Source organism: Bombina bombina, chromosome 10 (genome assembly GCF_027579735.1).
Source record: "Bombina bombina isolate aBomBom1 chromosome 10, aBomBom1.pri, whole genome shotgun sequence".
NCBI classification, from domain to species: domain Eukaryota; kingdom Metazoa; phylum Chordata; class Amphibia; order Anura; family Bombinatoridae; genus Bombina; species Bombina bombina.
Genome location: NC_069508.1, coordinates 134,906,098 through 134,921,097, shown reverse-complemented (window position 1 = coordinate 134,921,097; position 15,000 = coordinate 134,906,098). Strand labels below are relative to the sequence as shown.

Here is a 15,000-nt window from a genome sequence, read left to right as displayed (position 1 = left end):
TTTATCAACAATTTTGCTGTGTTCTCTTGGTATTCTAGTTGAAAGCAAACCTAGGGAGGCACATATGATAATTTCTAAGCCCTTGAAGGCCGCCTCTATTTTATTTACTTTTCACAGCAGGGGAGAGCAAGCTCATGTAGGCCATATAGATAGCATTGTGATCACGCCCGTGGCTAGTGGCAGACACTGCACTAATTGGCTAAAATGCAACTATATGCAAAATAACTAAAAGTCATGTGATTAGGGGCAGTCAGAAGATGCTTAGATACAAGTTAGTCACAGAAGTAAAAAGTGTATTAATATAACAGTGTTGGTTTTGCAAAAAACTGGGGAATGGGTAATAAAGGGATTATCTATCTTTTTAAACAATAAAAATTCTGGTGTTGACTGTCCCTTTAATGCAACGCGTTTCTCAGCTTGTCAAAACGCTGTTTCATCAGGCATAAGAAACAAGCTGTAAACTGCCTTTAAATATACAAGCCTTACCAATCACATGAGAAACCAGAATAATCAAAAACACAGAAGCACCTGAGTAACCGCCCCCACCGGAGTGAGTTCCCAACAAATTAACCCTTTGTGGACCTATTAATACAAGTGTAAAACTATACAAAGAGACTTTTATATTATTTATTTATTTTTATGAATATTATTGCACTTGTTTTTGTTTAACTTGAATATGATTGACATTTAAATTCATTCATTTATTTATAGGCAGCACCTATACCCTACTATTATTAACAATCGACTAGATTACGAGTTTTGCGTGAAAAAGCAGCATTATGGCTCTTTTTCACTACCGCTGGTATTACAAGTCTTGCAGGTTTAGCTGCACTGCACACTTTTTTGGCCGTAACGCAACGTAACTACCGCAGCTTTCAATAAGTCCTTTTTCAATGGGCCAAAAAGTGAGCGGTACAGCCTAAAACTACAAGATCCATAACGTAAACTGACAGTCAGTAGTTATGGGTTTTATGCTACAACGCCGTAACATAAAACTTATAACTAAAGTGCTAAAAAGTACACTAACACCCATAAACTACCTATTAACCCCTAAACCGAGGCCCTCCCGCATCGCAAACACTAAAATAAAATTATTAACCCCTAATCTGCTGCTCCGGACATCGCCGCCACTAGAATAAACATATTAACCCCTAAACCACCGCACTCCCGCATCGCAAACACTAGTTAAATATTATTAACCCCTAATCTGCTGTCCCTAACATTGCCGCAACCTACATTACTGTTATTAACCCCTAATCTGCCGCCCCCAACATGGCCACCACTATACTAAAGTTATAAATCCCTAAACCTATCCCTAAGTCTAACCCTAACACCCCCTACTTTAATATAATTAAAATAAATCTAATAAAAAAATTCCTATCATTAACTAAATAATTCCTATTTAAAACTAAATACTTACCCGTAAAATAAACCCTAAGATAGCTACAATATAACTAATAGTTACATTGTAGCTATGTTAGGTTTTATTTTTACTTCACAAGCAAGTTTTTATTTATTTTAACTAGGTAGACTAGTTAGTAAATAGTTATTAACTATTTACTAGCTACCTAGCTAAAATAAATACAAATTTACCTGTAAAATAAAACCTAACCTGAGTTACACTAACACCTAACCTTACACTACAATTAAATAAATTACATTAATTAAATCCAATTAACTAAATTCCATAAAACCCCCACTAATATTTGATATTTAATAATATAATATTTAAACTAATCACACCAATCTAATAGCCCTATCAAAAAAAAGCCCCCCCCCCCCAATTAAAAAAAACCCTAGCCTAAACTAAACTACCCATAGCCCTTAAAAGGGCCTTTTGCTGAGCATTGCCCCAAAAAAATCAGCTTGTTTACCTGTAAAAAAAATACAAACAACCCCCCAACAGTAAAACCCACCACCCACACAACCAACCCCCCAAATAAAATCCTAACTAAAAAACCTAAGCTCCCCATTGTCCTGAAAAGGGCATTTGGATGGGCATTGCCCTTAAAAGGGCATTTAGCTCTTTTTCGGTGCCCAAAAGCCCTAATCTAAAAATAAAACCCACCCAATAAACTAATTAATTGTAGTGTAAGGTTAGGTGTTAGTGTAAGACAGGTTAGGTTTTATTTTACAAGTATATTTGTATTTATTTTAGCTAGGTAGCTAGTAAATAGTTAATTACTATTTACTAACTAGTCTACCTAGTTAAAATAAATACAAACTTACCTACCTGTGAAATAAAAAAACCCCCTAAGATAGCTACAATGTAACTATTAGACTTTTTTTTATTAGATTTATTTTAATTATATTAAAGTAGGAGGTGTTAGGGTTAGGGTAAGACTTAGGGTTAGGTTTAGGGGTTTATTACTTTAGTATAGTGGCGGCGAGGTTGGGGGCGGCAGATTAGGGGTTAATAAGTGTACTGTAGGTGGCGGCGATGTCGGGGCGGCAGATTAGGGGTTAATAAGTGTAATGTAGGTGGCGGGACATTGGGGCGGCAGATTAGGGGTTAATAAGTATAATGTAAGTGTCGTGATGTAGGGGGCGGCAGATTAGGGGTTAATAAGTGTAATGTAGGTGGTGGCGACATTGGGGCGGCAGATTAGGGGTTAATAAGTGTAATGTGGGTGTTGGCGATGTCGGGGGAGGCAGATTAGGGGTGTTTAGACTCGGGGTTTATGTTAGGGTGTTAGGTGTAAACATAACTTTTTATTTCCCCATAGGAATCAATGGGGCTGCGTTACGGAGCTTTACGCTCCTTTATTGCAGGTGTTAGACTTTTTTCAGCTGGCTCTCCCCATTGATGTCTATGGGGAAATCGTGCACGAGCACGTAAAACCAGCTCACCGCGGCGCTGGTATCGGAGTGCGGTATGGAGCTCAATTTTGCTCAACGCTCACTTCTTGCCTGCTAACGCCGGGTTTATGCAAACTTGTAATAGCAGCGCTATAGGGAGGTGAACGGTGACAATAACTTGCAAGTTAGCACCGAGCAGCTCTTACCGCAAAACTCGTAATCTAGCCGAATATTATTAATAACAATATATTCTTGTATAGGATCAATGTCAATTTTACAGGTACTTTGTCATTTTCTATAGCGCCCCCTATCTATTATCATATATAGTGACTCTGTGTAGTATTTCATTATTTCTTTTAGTTTCACTGCTGTATCATTTACTAGCTTGAGTGGTTTTGCTAATTCAAACTGTGGTTTTCTAATACATTGCAGTGGCTTTGAAAAGCACAGAAAACAGTAACCAAAATTCACATGGAAGTTCAGATGGATTGGAATTAAGACCTGTATTAGCTAAATATGGGTTTCTGCCGCTTACTTCAGTAAACGTTGCTGAATGACTACAGGTACAAGATGCAAATAGTGAGAGTTAAAAATTATTTTCTATAACTTGCTAAAAGTAAACTAAGTAGGTTTTAAATAAAAGTCTTTTAGACATATTGTTATATAATTATTGACATGGATATGTTCCTTTATGTAATTAAAAATTTGGATAGGGAAAATCAGGGTGTAAATGCTTTCTGTTTGTGGATGCATTGCTCAGACCCTGGTGGTTAGGCAGTTTCCTAATACATTACATGCAATGCTCTGGGTAGCAGATGTTGACTCAGCGACACCTCCAAGCTTAGGTGTAAATTGAATTCTGGGAAATTAATGTGAATGTAAATAAGTTGTACTACAGTAAGTGTAATATCATAGAGGAGGAAGAGATACTTCAACAATAAATCACACTAAGGACAGAAATTGTTTACTAGTTTAAGGAACAATAGTTTTAACAAGAGTCCTGAGCCATCAATCATTTCAATGCTGAAATTCTTAGGACTGTACCCGTTTCTCATTTTAAAGTGCTCACTGATTGTGTACATTAAAGTGATGGTAAACTCTCCCCTTTATAGAAAGAGATCCGGAATGTAAGTGATATTTTAGATGGAGGTTAATTCATCAGTTGTAATGAAGATGCGCTGTAACTTACTTTTTAATATGGATATAAAATTAAAATAACCTGTGCTCCTCCGCCCACTTCAAAAATCAATTATTCTGTGAGCTAACAGTTTGAATTGTTCTCCAATCAGCTATCTAGCTACAACAAAAGTGCCATATGGAGAGAGTGCTGATTGGACAAGTCAAACTGTTAGCTCACAGAATAATTTACTTTTGAAGTGGGCGAAGGGGCACGGGGTATTTTATTAAAATGTAAGTTATAGTGTATCTTTGTTACAACTGTTGAATGAAACTACATATAAAATATCACTAACATTCTGGATCTGGGGAGAATTTACCATCACTTTAAGGTAGATGTTTTGGCCCTTCAAGATGTTTTGCTATACTCAAGAACATGCATGGAATTGGGCAATATGTGAATAGCTAGATTCTGATGTCTGGAATAATTAAGAACCTTAACTCAGTCCCTGTGAAAATTCAAGGGGCATGTGATCCCTTTTTTGGAAGGATCACAATCTTTTCCTTCAACTTATAAGTAACTTGATTCTGTTGCTGTCCTATTGTCAGTGTAAAAATGGCAGTTTTTTTTAATCTTCTAGATGCTAGGTCTAGAGTAATAAGGGTGTGAGGGCTTTAAACCATTTGCATGAAATAGGAGAATCTACTCTTTCTAATAATTGGTCCTCTAGATAGCAAGTGATCAATGTAAAACTGCAATTTATTAACCAATAATAATACCAGATTTATTTAAATAAATAAGCAGAGAGGAAACTCCTCCCTTAAATGAGTGATAAAATGATCCTCTACATTGGTCAATGAAACTACAATAGCCTATTTACCAAAAATGAACCAACACAGTTAAGAGCTCTTATTATAATTTTGTTTTGAAACTATGGATCACATGAACATCATAATGGTTTATGTAAATAGTTTAATTACATATTTCACTTGATAGGTTAAACTATTCAATATAATAAAAGGCCAAGTGTGTTCGTCCGAAGCTGTCATGCGCAGTAGACACTGCGCACGAGGACAAACACACCTGGCCTTCAACACTGCAGAGTGAGTAATGGGCCGGGCGGACGTGGGCATGGCCGGATGTGACATGGGTGTGGCGTGGGCGTGGTCGGATGTGACATGGATGGGGCCCGGCGGTTTGTGACGTGGACGGGACTGGGCGGGGCATGGGCGGGACCGGGCGGGCCATGCTGAAAGCTCAAAAGAGGGGGGATAGAGATAGATGGAGAGAGACAGCAAAAGAGAGGGGGGAGAGATCAAAAGAGGGGAGATAGAGAGAGCAAAAGAGAGGGAGAGAGACAGCAAAAGAGAGGGGGAGGAAAAGCTCAAAAGAGGGGAGATAGAGAGAGAGGAAGAGAGACAGCAAAAGAGAGGGGGAGGGAGAGCAAAAGAAAGGGGAGAGAGAGATCAAAGGAAGGGAGATAGAGAGAGCAAAAGAGAGGGAGAGAGACAGCAAAAGAGAGGGGGAGAAAGTGGAGAGAGAGAGCAAAAGAGAGGGGACAGAGAGCAAAAGAGGGCAGAGAGAGAGCGCAAAAGAGAGGGGAGAGAAAGAGCATAAGAGAGGGGGGATATAGAGCATAAAAGAGGGGACAGAAAGAGCAAAAGAGAGGGGGAGAGAGACAGCAAAAGAGAGGGGGAGAGAGCAAAAAAAAGGGGAGAGAGAGACCGCAAAAGAGGAGGGAAAGAGAGCAAAAGAAAGGGGAGAGAGAGAGAGCAAAAAGAGGGGGATAGAAAGAGCAAAAGAGGGGGGATATAGAGAGCAAAAGAGGGGGGAGAGAGAGAGCAAAAGAGAGGGGGGAGAGATAGAGCAAAAAAGAGGGGTGAGAGAGAGAGCACAAAAGAGGGGAGATAGAGAAAGCAAAAGAGGGGGAATAGAGAGAGCAAACGAGAGGGAGAGAGACAGCAAAAGAGAGGGGACAGAGAGCAAAAGAGGGCAGAGAGAGAGGGCAAAAGAGAGGGGAGAGAGAGCATAAGAGAGGGGGGAGAGAGAGCATAAGAGAGGGGAGAGAAAGAGCAAAAGAGAGGGGGAGAGAGACAGCAAAAGAGAGGGGGGAGAGAGAGCAAAAGAAAGGGGAGAGAGAGACCACAAAAGAGGAGGGAAAGAGAGCAAAAGAAAGGGGAGAGAGAGAGAGCAAAAAGAGGGGGGATAGAAAGAGCAAGAGAGAGGGGGGAGAGCGAGAGCAAAAGAGGGGGGAGAGAGAGAGTAAAAGAGGGGGGATAGAGAAAGCAAAAGAGGGGGAATAGAGAGAGCAAATGAGAGGGAGAGAGAAAGCAAAAGAGAGGGGAGAGAAAGAGCATAAGAGAGGGGGGAGAGAGAGAGCATAAGAGAGGGGAGAGAAAGAGCAAAAGAGAGGGGGTAGAGAGAGCAAAAAGAGGGGGGATAGAAAGAGCAAAAGAGGGGGGATATAGAGAGCAAAAGAGGGGGGAGAGAGAGAGCAAAAGAGAGGGGGAGAGATAGAGCAAAAAAGAGGGGTGAGAGAGAGAGCACAAAAGAGGGGAGATAGAGAAAGCAAAAGAGGGGGAATAGAGAGAGCAAACGAGAGGGAGAGAGACAGCAAAAGAGAGGGGACAGAGAGCAAAAGAGGGCAGAGAGAGAGCGCAAAAGAAAGGGGAGAGAAAGAGCATAAGAGAGGGGGGAGAGAGAGCATAAGAGAGGGGAGAGAAAGAGCAAAAGAGAGGGGGAGAGAGACAGCAAAAGAGAGGGGGGAGAGAGAGCAAAAGAAAGGGGAGAGAGAGACCACAAAAGAGGAGGGAAAGAGAGCAAAAGAAAGGGGAGAGAGAGCAAAAAGAGGGGGGATAGAAAGAGCAAGAGAGAGGGGGGAGAGCGAGAGCAAAAGAGGGGGAGAGAGAGAGTAAAAGAGGGGGGATAGAGAAAGCAAAAGAGGGGGAATAGAGAGAGAAAATGAGAGGGAGAGAGACAGTAAAAGAGAGGGGAGAGAAAGAGCATAAGAGAGGGGGGAGAGAGAGCATAAGAGAGGGGAGAGAAAGAGCAAAAGAGAGGGGGTAGAGAGAGCAAAAAGAGGGGGGATAGAAAGAGCAAGAGAGAGTTGGAGAGCGATAGCAAAAGAGGGGGGAGAGAGTAAAAGAGGGGGATATAAAGAGCAAAAGAGGGGGGAGAGAGAGAGCAAAAGAGAGGGGGAGAGAGATAGAGCAAAAAAGAGGGGTGAGAGAGAGAGAGCGCAAAAGAGGGGGGATAGAGAAAGCAAAAGAGGGGGAATAGAGAGAGCAAACGAGAGGGAGAGAGACAGCAAAAGAGAGGGGAGAGAGACAGCAAAAGAGAAGAAGAGAGAGAGCAAAAGAGAGGGGGGAGAGAGCAAAAGAGATGGGGAGAGAGCAAAAGAGAGGGGAGATAGAGAGAGAGCAAAAGAAAAGGGACGAGAGAGAGCAAAAGAGAGGGGGTGAAAGATGGGGGAGAGAAAGAGAGAGTGCAAAAGAGAGGGGGAGAGAGAGCAAAATAGTGGGGAGAGAGAGCAAAAGAGAGGGGGAGAGCACAAAGAGAGGGGAAGAGAGAGCACAAAAGAGAGGGAGGAAAAGAGAGAGGGAGAGAGAGAACAAAAGAGAGGGGTTGGAGAGAGAGAGCAGAAGAGAGGGGGGATAGAGAGAGAGCAAGGGGTTAAACTGCTGCAAAAATTGGCCCATGTACACAGGCTTTAGGACTAGTCTACAATATTATTATATTTTGGAAAACATATTTTTATATTTAACTGGTAAACAAACCAAGACTTCAGAGTATGTAAAAAATAAAGCATAACAAAATATAATTTATGTCATTTATTTTATTTATTTTAAAAAAATATAATCCAATATTTATCTCATCAAACATCATATAAGGTTAACAATTTTTGATCTTAATATTATGATTCTACTTTTATATTACATAAAAAATGGATTAAACAGATATACAATAATTTTGTTCCAGAACTGCATGAAAACACTGTATTTAGTTTTGTAAGACAATGAGTCCACTTTGGGCTAGTTTACATGTGGAGTGCTAATTTATAACACGGCCATAAATGGGCAAATTCGCCCGTTTGCGTGCACTGGTATTACTGAGTTGAGCGCAAATATAACTTTTGTGGAAGCAATATTTTTCACTCAGTTTGTAATCTAACCCTTTGTATGTATTTGTATTGGCCATAACTATAGTGCAAAACAAATATCTAGATAATATCAAAGAGTGCAAGATCATTGTACTGAAGAGCAGTGCCATTTAAATCCACATTATTTCATACAAGCTGAAGATTACATTTTTCTGCATGTGCGTTGAAATTAGTGAAACTGTACTTGCTATTAAATGTTTAATGGCTTACTAGGCATAATGGTGATATAACTTACTTTAATGGGGATATTTAACTTCAGTAAATAGTTGTTAGTTCAGTAGAAAACAGAACGGGTCTCCAGAGTATTTCAGATTAGAAAATTTACTCTGAAAATTGTTTTTAAAGCATTTGATACACAAAGTTATACAACCATTTTTAAGTGAAAACATATGAACCTTGGGGTCTCATCCATTACAGTTTACTGGGCATTCAACTCTGATTGGCTACATTTTTCTTGGTGTTTCAATACATTAGAAACTGTGGTTTCCATATAGTTGGACTAATTAAACAAGTAAAAAAGAAATAAGCCTTTCTAATACTTTTTGTGGGAGATTTTGCACATCTACATGCAATGCCAGCTCCAAATATAATGCTACCAGGGCCCAAAAGGGATATGACCCCCACAGTCCAAACCAAACCATAGTCAACAATCTCAAAGATTCAAGTTGAGCAGATTAAACTTGAATCTTTGAGATTGTTGGGCCCTGGTAACCTAATATTTTGAGCTGGCATTGCATGTAGATGTGCAGAATCTCCCACAGAAAGTATAGAAAGGCTTATTTCTTTTTTACATGTTTAATTAGTCCAACTATATGGAAACCACATTTTCTAATGTATTGAAACACCAAGAAAAATTTAGCCAATCAGAGTATGGTGTTACCCTGATAAGTAAAATTTAGCCAATCAGATCATGGTGTTACCCTGATAGGTAAAATTTAGCCGTTCAGATCATGGTGTTACCCAGTTGATGGATCCCATGTGAGTGTAAATTATTTAAACAAAGCACTTTTAACTCTCCATATGTGCCATCCGTTTTATATTCTGCTTGGGTCCCATGGTTCCCTCTGGTCCAATTGTTGATCCGGCCCTATTTACATGAAAGCAAAATCATAATCACTGCAAAAATAAAACATGGCAGCAAATGTATCAAATAATTAATGCTATTGGCTAACATAGCCTATTATGTTTAAGTGCAGTTTTTTTCACTCAGGTAATAATATAAATTCAGGACGTGAATATATCCAACTTTTATTATGTCATTTTATCATTTACATTTTGTTTTTAACTCCAAAAACTTTTAATTATCAATTAAAATGTTTGTGATTGCATTTTAATTGTGTACAAGGTTCACAGAATAAATGTTACATGAGCTAAATTTTAAACATTTTAATAAACCAGGAAATGTTTAAAGAGCATGTTTGAAAACTTTAACATTTGAAACACAAATGTATGCAATCAATTAATATACAGTATGTTGTTCAAACGTGGTCAATACAGGATTTTAAAGGTCAGTGCCGTTGAAATAGAAAAATTCAAGTATCATGTAAAGCGCTGTTTAGAAAGGGTTTTCTGGTGGACAGGAAGATTGCTGTTGAATTCTCTTAATGAAAAAATTCCAAAGTATTGGTGTTTAAGTGGTGTAAAACCATCAGATTAAAACACATAATAACCACATTTTCTAACAGACTAGCATGGCTCAGATTTAAAAATCCCATGAGCAGGGGCTGATTGAGACCAAGCAAGGACCCCCACCATTTCACAACTAGCCACATGTATGTAAATACTGCTAATAAGCATTGCCACCTCCCTTCTCTGCCCCCACCAGGCCCCCAACCACCAGGACAGGGCTCCAACCATCCAGGGCCAGGCCCCTCACCCTCAAGGGCTAGACCCCACATTCTAGGGCCCCCAAGAGCAAAATAACCTCTATCCAGGCACAGGCCCCCCCGCTTCAGGGCTAGTCCCAGGGCCCTCGCTCCAGGGCCAGGACCCCCACTAAACCCACTTATCTGCTTAGTTACTGATAATGCAACTGTCAGCCCCAGCTCACAACTAGTGCTCTAGCTTATCTAACCAGCTTTGATTGTGAGCTTAAGCAGCACACCAGGAGCCATGCAGATGCTACTGGTGGCCCCCCTACATGCTGGGCCCTTGGTCCAGGTACTATTTGCCTGACTGCTTAGTCCGCATGGAAATTATATGTGACGTTTCATATAAAAAGTCCCCTTTGTGTACTGCATTACTGGTGTTATTTAAAGCAAGCATTTATTTTTTATTTTAAAGGAAACACTATATTTCTGTAGCCTCTAGTTTGTCTTTGCTACTCCATTTGATTTTTTTTTATATAGTACATCAGAGGCTGTATTGCCCAACCCTCACATTATGCCAATTCTGAGCAGGACACTGGCAGTGTTTGGCAGCTATATTTATATGCCATTCTTGATTGGCTCAATAGGCCATATCCTGCTCAGAAGCGGCTATGTTTTGCTTCTAATAGTGCATCTTTAGCAATATGTTTAATTCCTACCAACAAATCATTTATTTAATAATAAATGCTCTAAACTAGAAGGCGGTATTAAAGGGACACTGAACCAACATTTTTTCTTTAATGATTCAGATAGAGCATGCAATTTTAAACAACTTTCTAATTTACTCCTATTATCAATTTATTTTTGTTCTCCTGCTATCTTCATTTGAAAAAGCAGGAATCTAAGCTAAGGAGCTGGCCCATTTTTGGTTCAGCACCCTTGATAGCGCTTGCTGATTGGTGGCTACATTTAGACACCAATCAGCAAGCACAACCCAGGTGTGTCAAATTCATACACATTGTATGTCAAATTCATATACAACAGACAAACCTGTTTTTTTTTTCTTGTTTTTTTTTAAATTAAAGTGATGGTAAATCCTAACATTTTTTAAATGCTAGGATTTACCATTGTAACAAATAAAGGGGACTTTCATTCATGAAGTATAAAATACATCATTCTGAAAGCCCCTTTATTTGTTAGCAGCGTTCGCTGCGCTGAGCTGCTAAAAGCGGCCCACGGCAGAACGCTATTTGGCTGAGAGGTGACGTTTCCACCTCTTAGCCAATAGCTGTGAGGGAAATACAGCTTGGGGCAGCAAAACCCGGCGCCAAGCTGGATTTCCCGCACGGCTATTGGCTAAGAGGTGGAAACGTCACCTCTCAGCCAGATAGCTCTGCTGTGGGCTGCTAATAGTTACATTGTAGCTATCTTAGGGTTTATTTTATATGTAAGTATTTAGTTTTAAATAGGAATAATTTAGGTAATGATAGTAGGTTTTATTTAGATTTATTTTAATTATATTTAAGTTAGGGGGTGTTAGGGTTAGGATGAGACTTAGGTTTAGGGGTTAATAAATTTAATATAGTGGTGGCGATGTTAGGGGCAGCAGATTAGGGGTTAATAATATTTAACTAGTGTTTGTGATGCGGGAGTGCAGCGGTTTAGGGGTAAATATGTTAATTATAGTGGTGGCGATGTCCGGAGCAGCAGATTAGGGGTTAATAAGTATAATGTAGGTGTCTGCGATGTCGGGGGTGGCAGATTAGGGGTTAATAAGTGTAAGATTAGGGGTGTTTAGACTCGGGGTTCATGTTAGGGTGTTATGTGTAATCATACATTTTGTTTCCCCATAGGAATCAATGGGGCTGCGTTACGGAGTTTTACGCTGCTTTTTTGCAGGTGTTAGACTTTTTTTCAGCCGGCTCTCCCCATTGATGTCTATGGGTAAATTGTGCGCGAGCACGTACAACCAGCTCACTGCGACTTTCAGCGGCGCTGGTATTGGAGTGCGGTATGGAGCACAATTTTGCTCTACGCTCACTTGTTGCCTGATAACGCCGGGTTTTTATAAACCTGTAATACCAGCGCTGTAGGGAAGTGATCGGTGACAATAACGTGCAAGTTAGCACCGCACCGCTCATAATGCAACACTCGTAATCTAGCCGAATGTTTGCTATTAAAAAAAACTCTTTTATTCTATGAAGTAGATGAATATTATGCATGAACCTGACCTCTCCACTTTGACATCAATTTTATGCAATATCTTGAAATCATTTTAACTGAAATCAGTACATAATGAACCATGTTACCAAATGTGAAGCTGTGTTACCTTATAAAGAAATATTTGCATAAAAATAACTTTTTAGTTAAAAAATAAATATCCATTCATTTTTTATTCCAATTGAAAAATACTCTTAACCTTTAAACATGTCATATAAATACCATAAATATACCTTAGTCTTGGAGGATACATTTAAAATGATTCCAAATGAAAGCTGATGTATAATTACATTGCTCTCCAGCCTTGAAAGTTTGAAGTGCTGAAGAGCCAACTCTAATTGTATTGATTTGTTTATCACAGGCTTAGGAAGCTCATTAAATAAATGGAGTGAAACAATTTACATATTCTTATCTGGTTTGCAAATGAGAAATAAAATAACACTTCCATATGCCAGTTTGCTGGAGTTAAACTGAAATTCTCTAGGTTCATGGATTTGGTGCCCAGATGTGCCATAATCCATACAGACGGTTTGCAGCTTTGTAAGCTGAATATTAAAATGGCATAAAAGCCTATATTTTACACAGAGCGTCTAAAATGCAGGTTTCAAATTATATCAAATCCATTTTGCTTGTGATTTAAAAGGACAGTCTACACCTTGGTCATCTTAAAATCTTACCTTAGATTAAGCTTCTATATCATGCAACAGGAATGGTAAAAAAGTTATTTTAAAATGAATATTGTTTCTGGTAACTTTGAAATGGTTGCTAAGTTCATCCCACTGATGACATCATGATGATCTGGCTGCATATGGCATCCAATCACAAAAGGCTCACTAGTTGGATTCAACAGACTGTCAATGCTATTCAGCGGAGTGCCTAGATGCAGCCCAGATCACAATGTCATCAATTGGCTGAGCTTGGCAGCCATTTCAAACTGGCCAGAAACAATATTCATTTTAAAATAACTTTTTTACTGTTCCTGCTCCTCGATATAGAAAGGGCGCAGGAGGCTATTTGCAGCTTAATCTAAAGTATGACTTTAAAATGACTAAGGTGTAGACTGTCCCTTTAACTGATCTGAAGGCTATAAATCTTACTTCTCCTGCTATAACCAAAGCATGGCTTGTTATGCATTGCCCGCAGAGGGCCAAGTATACACACTGCCATCCCTAGGTACAATTCAATTAGATGTTGTTGACTTTTTTAACCATTAATCCATAAACATGAAAAATGATGCTAAATTCCACAGAAATGCTTATTTGTAACTTTGAATAATCTTTCCCCATAGGTTACGTACGTGCCAGAGGATATGCACTTCCTGTAAAAATATAGTGACAGGTTTTTCTGTACAGCAACATAGTGGTAGCTATTTTAGAAACTCTACCATGTTTGTAAAAGCAAATAAAAAAACTTTATTTACACTGTGATCCTATTTTGCACGGGAGCACCAGACATGGTGCAGCTAAAGGCTAGTGTAATAAGGCCCCCTGTAGTGACACCATTCTTATTTCAGGGTTAGATGGGCCCCCAAGAGGTAGGAGGCCTAGTTTTAAATGGGACCTCTTAGACTCTTGTAGCTATTACATCCTCTTTAGAACTTAAAGGACCAGTAAATATAGTAGAGTTGCATAATCAACAAATGCATGCTAAAAAGACAATGCAATAGCGCTTAGTCTGAACTTCATATGAGTAGTAGATTTTTTATGACAAATTTCAAAGTTATGTATATTTCCACTCCTCCTGTACCATGTGACAGCCATCAGCCAATCACAAATGCATATACGTATAGTCAGTGAATTCTTGCACATGCTCAGTAGGTGACTCAAAAAGTGAAGATATAAAAATACTGTGCACATTTTGTTATTGGAAGTAAATTGGAAAGTTGTTTAAAATTGCATGCTCTATCTGAATCATGAAATTTAAATTTTGACTTGAGTGTCCCTTTAAAGGGTCAGTAAACACATTGTACAGACATTTATGCTTTGTTGTTACAGAATAACACATTAGCCAAGTCTAAATATGTTTAAAACAAATTAACATTATTTTTATGGCAATTATTTTCCAATCGCCAAAATCTGCGCGCCATTTGGCTTATTTGGAGGAGCCAATATTGGCCTTTGTCTGCGGACAACAAGGCTAGCCACAGTGATAGAGTTAATATAAAATGTATTGCCATAAAGCTAATTATGGACAGATATGTAGCAGAGCTAGCCATGAAAAATCAGCAGGGTGCATTTCAATTTCTGAGAATTAAAAATTACTCAATATTTAGAACTAAATTACATAAAAAGGTATCAAGATAAATAATGAAAATATTTTACAGTTGTTTTATTATGCATATACAAACATTTCATATACAAAATTAAAGGTGTTTATTTTCCCTTAATTATATTATGCCTCAGTGTGACAAGTAAAGGTGTCACTCATTTTTAGCACAATATAACAATAAGTATAAAATGTAAAAATATGAAATATATTAAATAAAAATCTTTTTTAATTAAAATGTAAATTATTTTTGTAATTTCCTTAATTAGTAATGTAATAGTTCACCTACTCTTCCCTGTGATCCCCAAAGAACCCCCCCTACAATGATTCCTCATCGTTCTGTAGTGTAGTGGATCTTCCCTCCCTCTCCCTTCCATACTTTATTTTCTGTAGCGTATGCCCCCCCCCCCCCACTCCCTCCCAGTCCCACAAATTTTCAGTCAGTTTTAGAGCAGTAATTTACTACAGGGAGCTAGGTGAACACATCTCATGAACCAATGACAAGAGTCTTATATGTGTAGCAACCAGTTGCTGGCTATCTCTCAGTAATGCATTGCTACTCCTCAGCCTATCTAGGTTTACTTTTCAACAAAAGATACCATAAAAACAATGCAAATTTTATAATAGGCATA

General features: G+C 38.9%; 1 protein-coding gene and 2 long non-coding RNA genes across 3 annotated transcripts in view; 1 reads left to right on the top strand and 2 right to left on the bottom strand.

Moving 5' to 3' along the window:
- Positions 1-15,000, top strand: part of ST6GALNAC3 (ST6 N-acetylgalactosaminide alpha-2,6-sialyltransferase 3) — an 849,023-nt gene that overhangs the window by 678,962 nt on the left and 155,061 nt on the right. The window lies entirely within an intron of this gene.
- LOC128640890 (uncharacterized) overlaps positions 1-15,000 on the bottom strand; it is a 324,854-nt gene that overhangs the window by 163,881 nt on the left and 145,973 nt on the right. The gene's annotated exons all lie outside the window — the stretch shown is intronic.
- Positions 8,919-15,000, bottom strand: part of LOC128640889 (uncharacterized) — a 78,495-nt gene continuing 72,413 nt past the window's right edge. The window contains exon 3 of the long non-coding RNA XR_008399408.1: positions 8,919-9,162. This is a non-coding gene — a long non-coding RNA (uncharacterized LOC128640889). The remainder of the gene's footprint in view (positions 9,163-15,000) is intronic.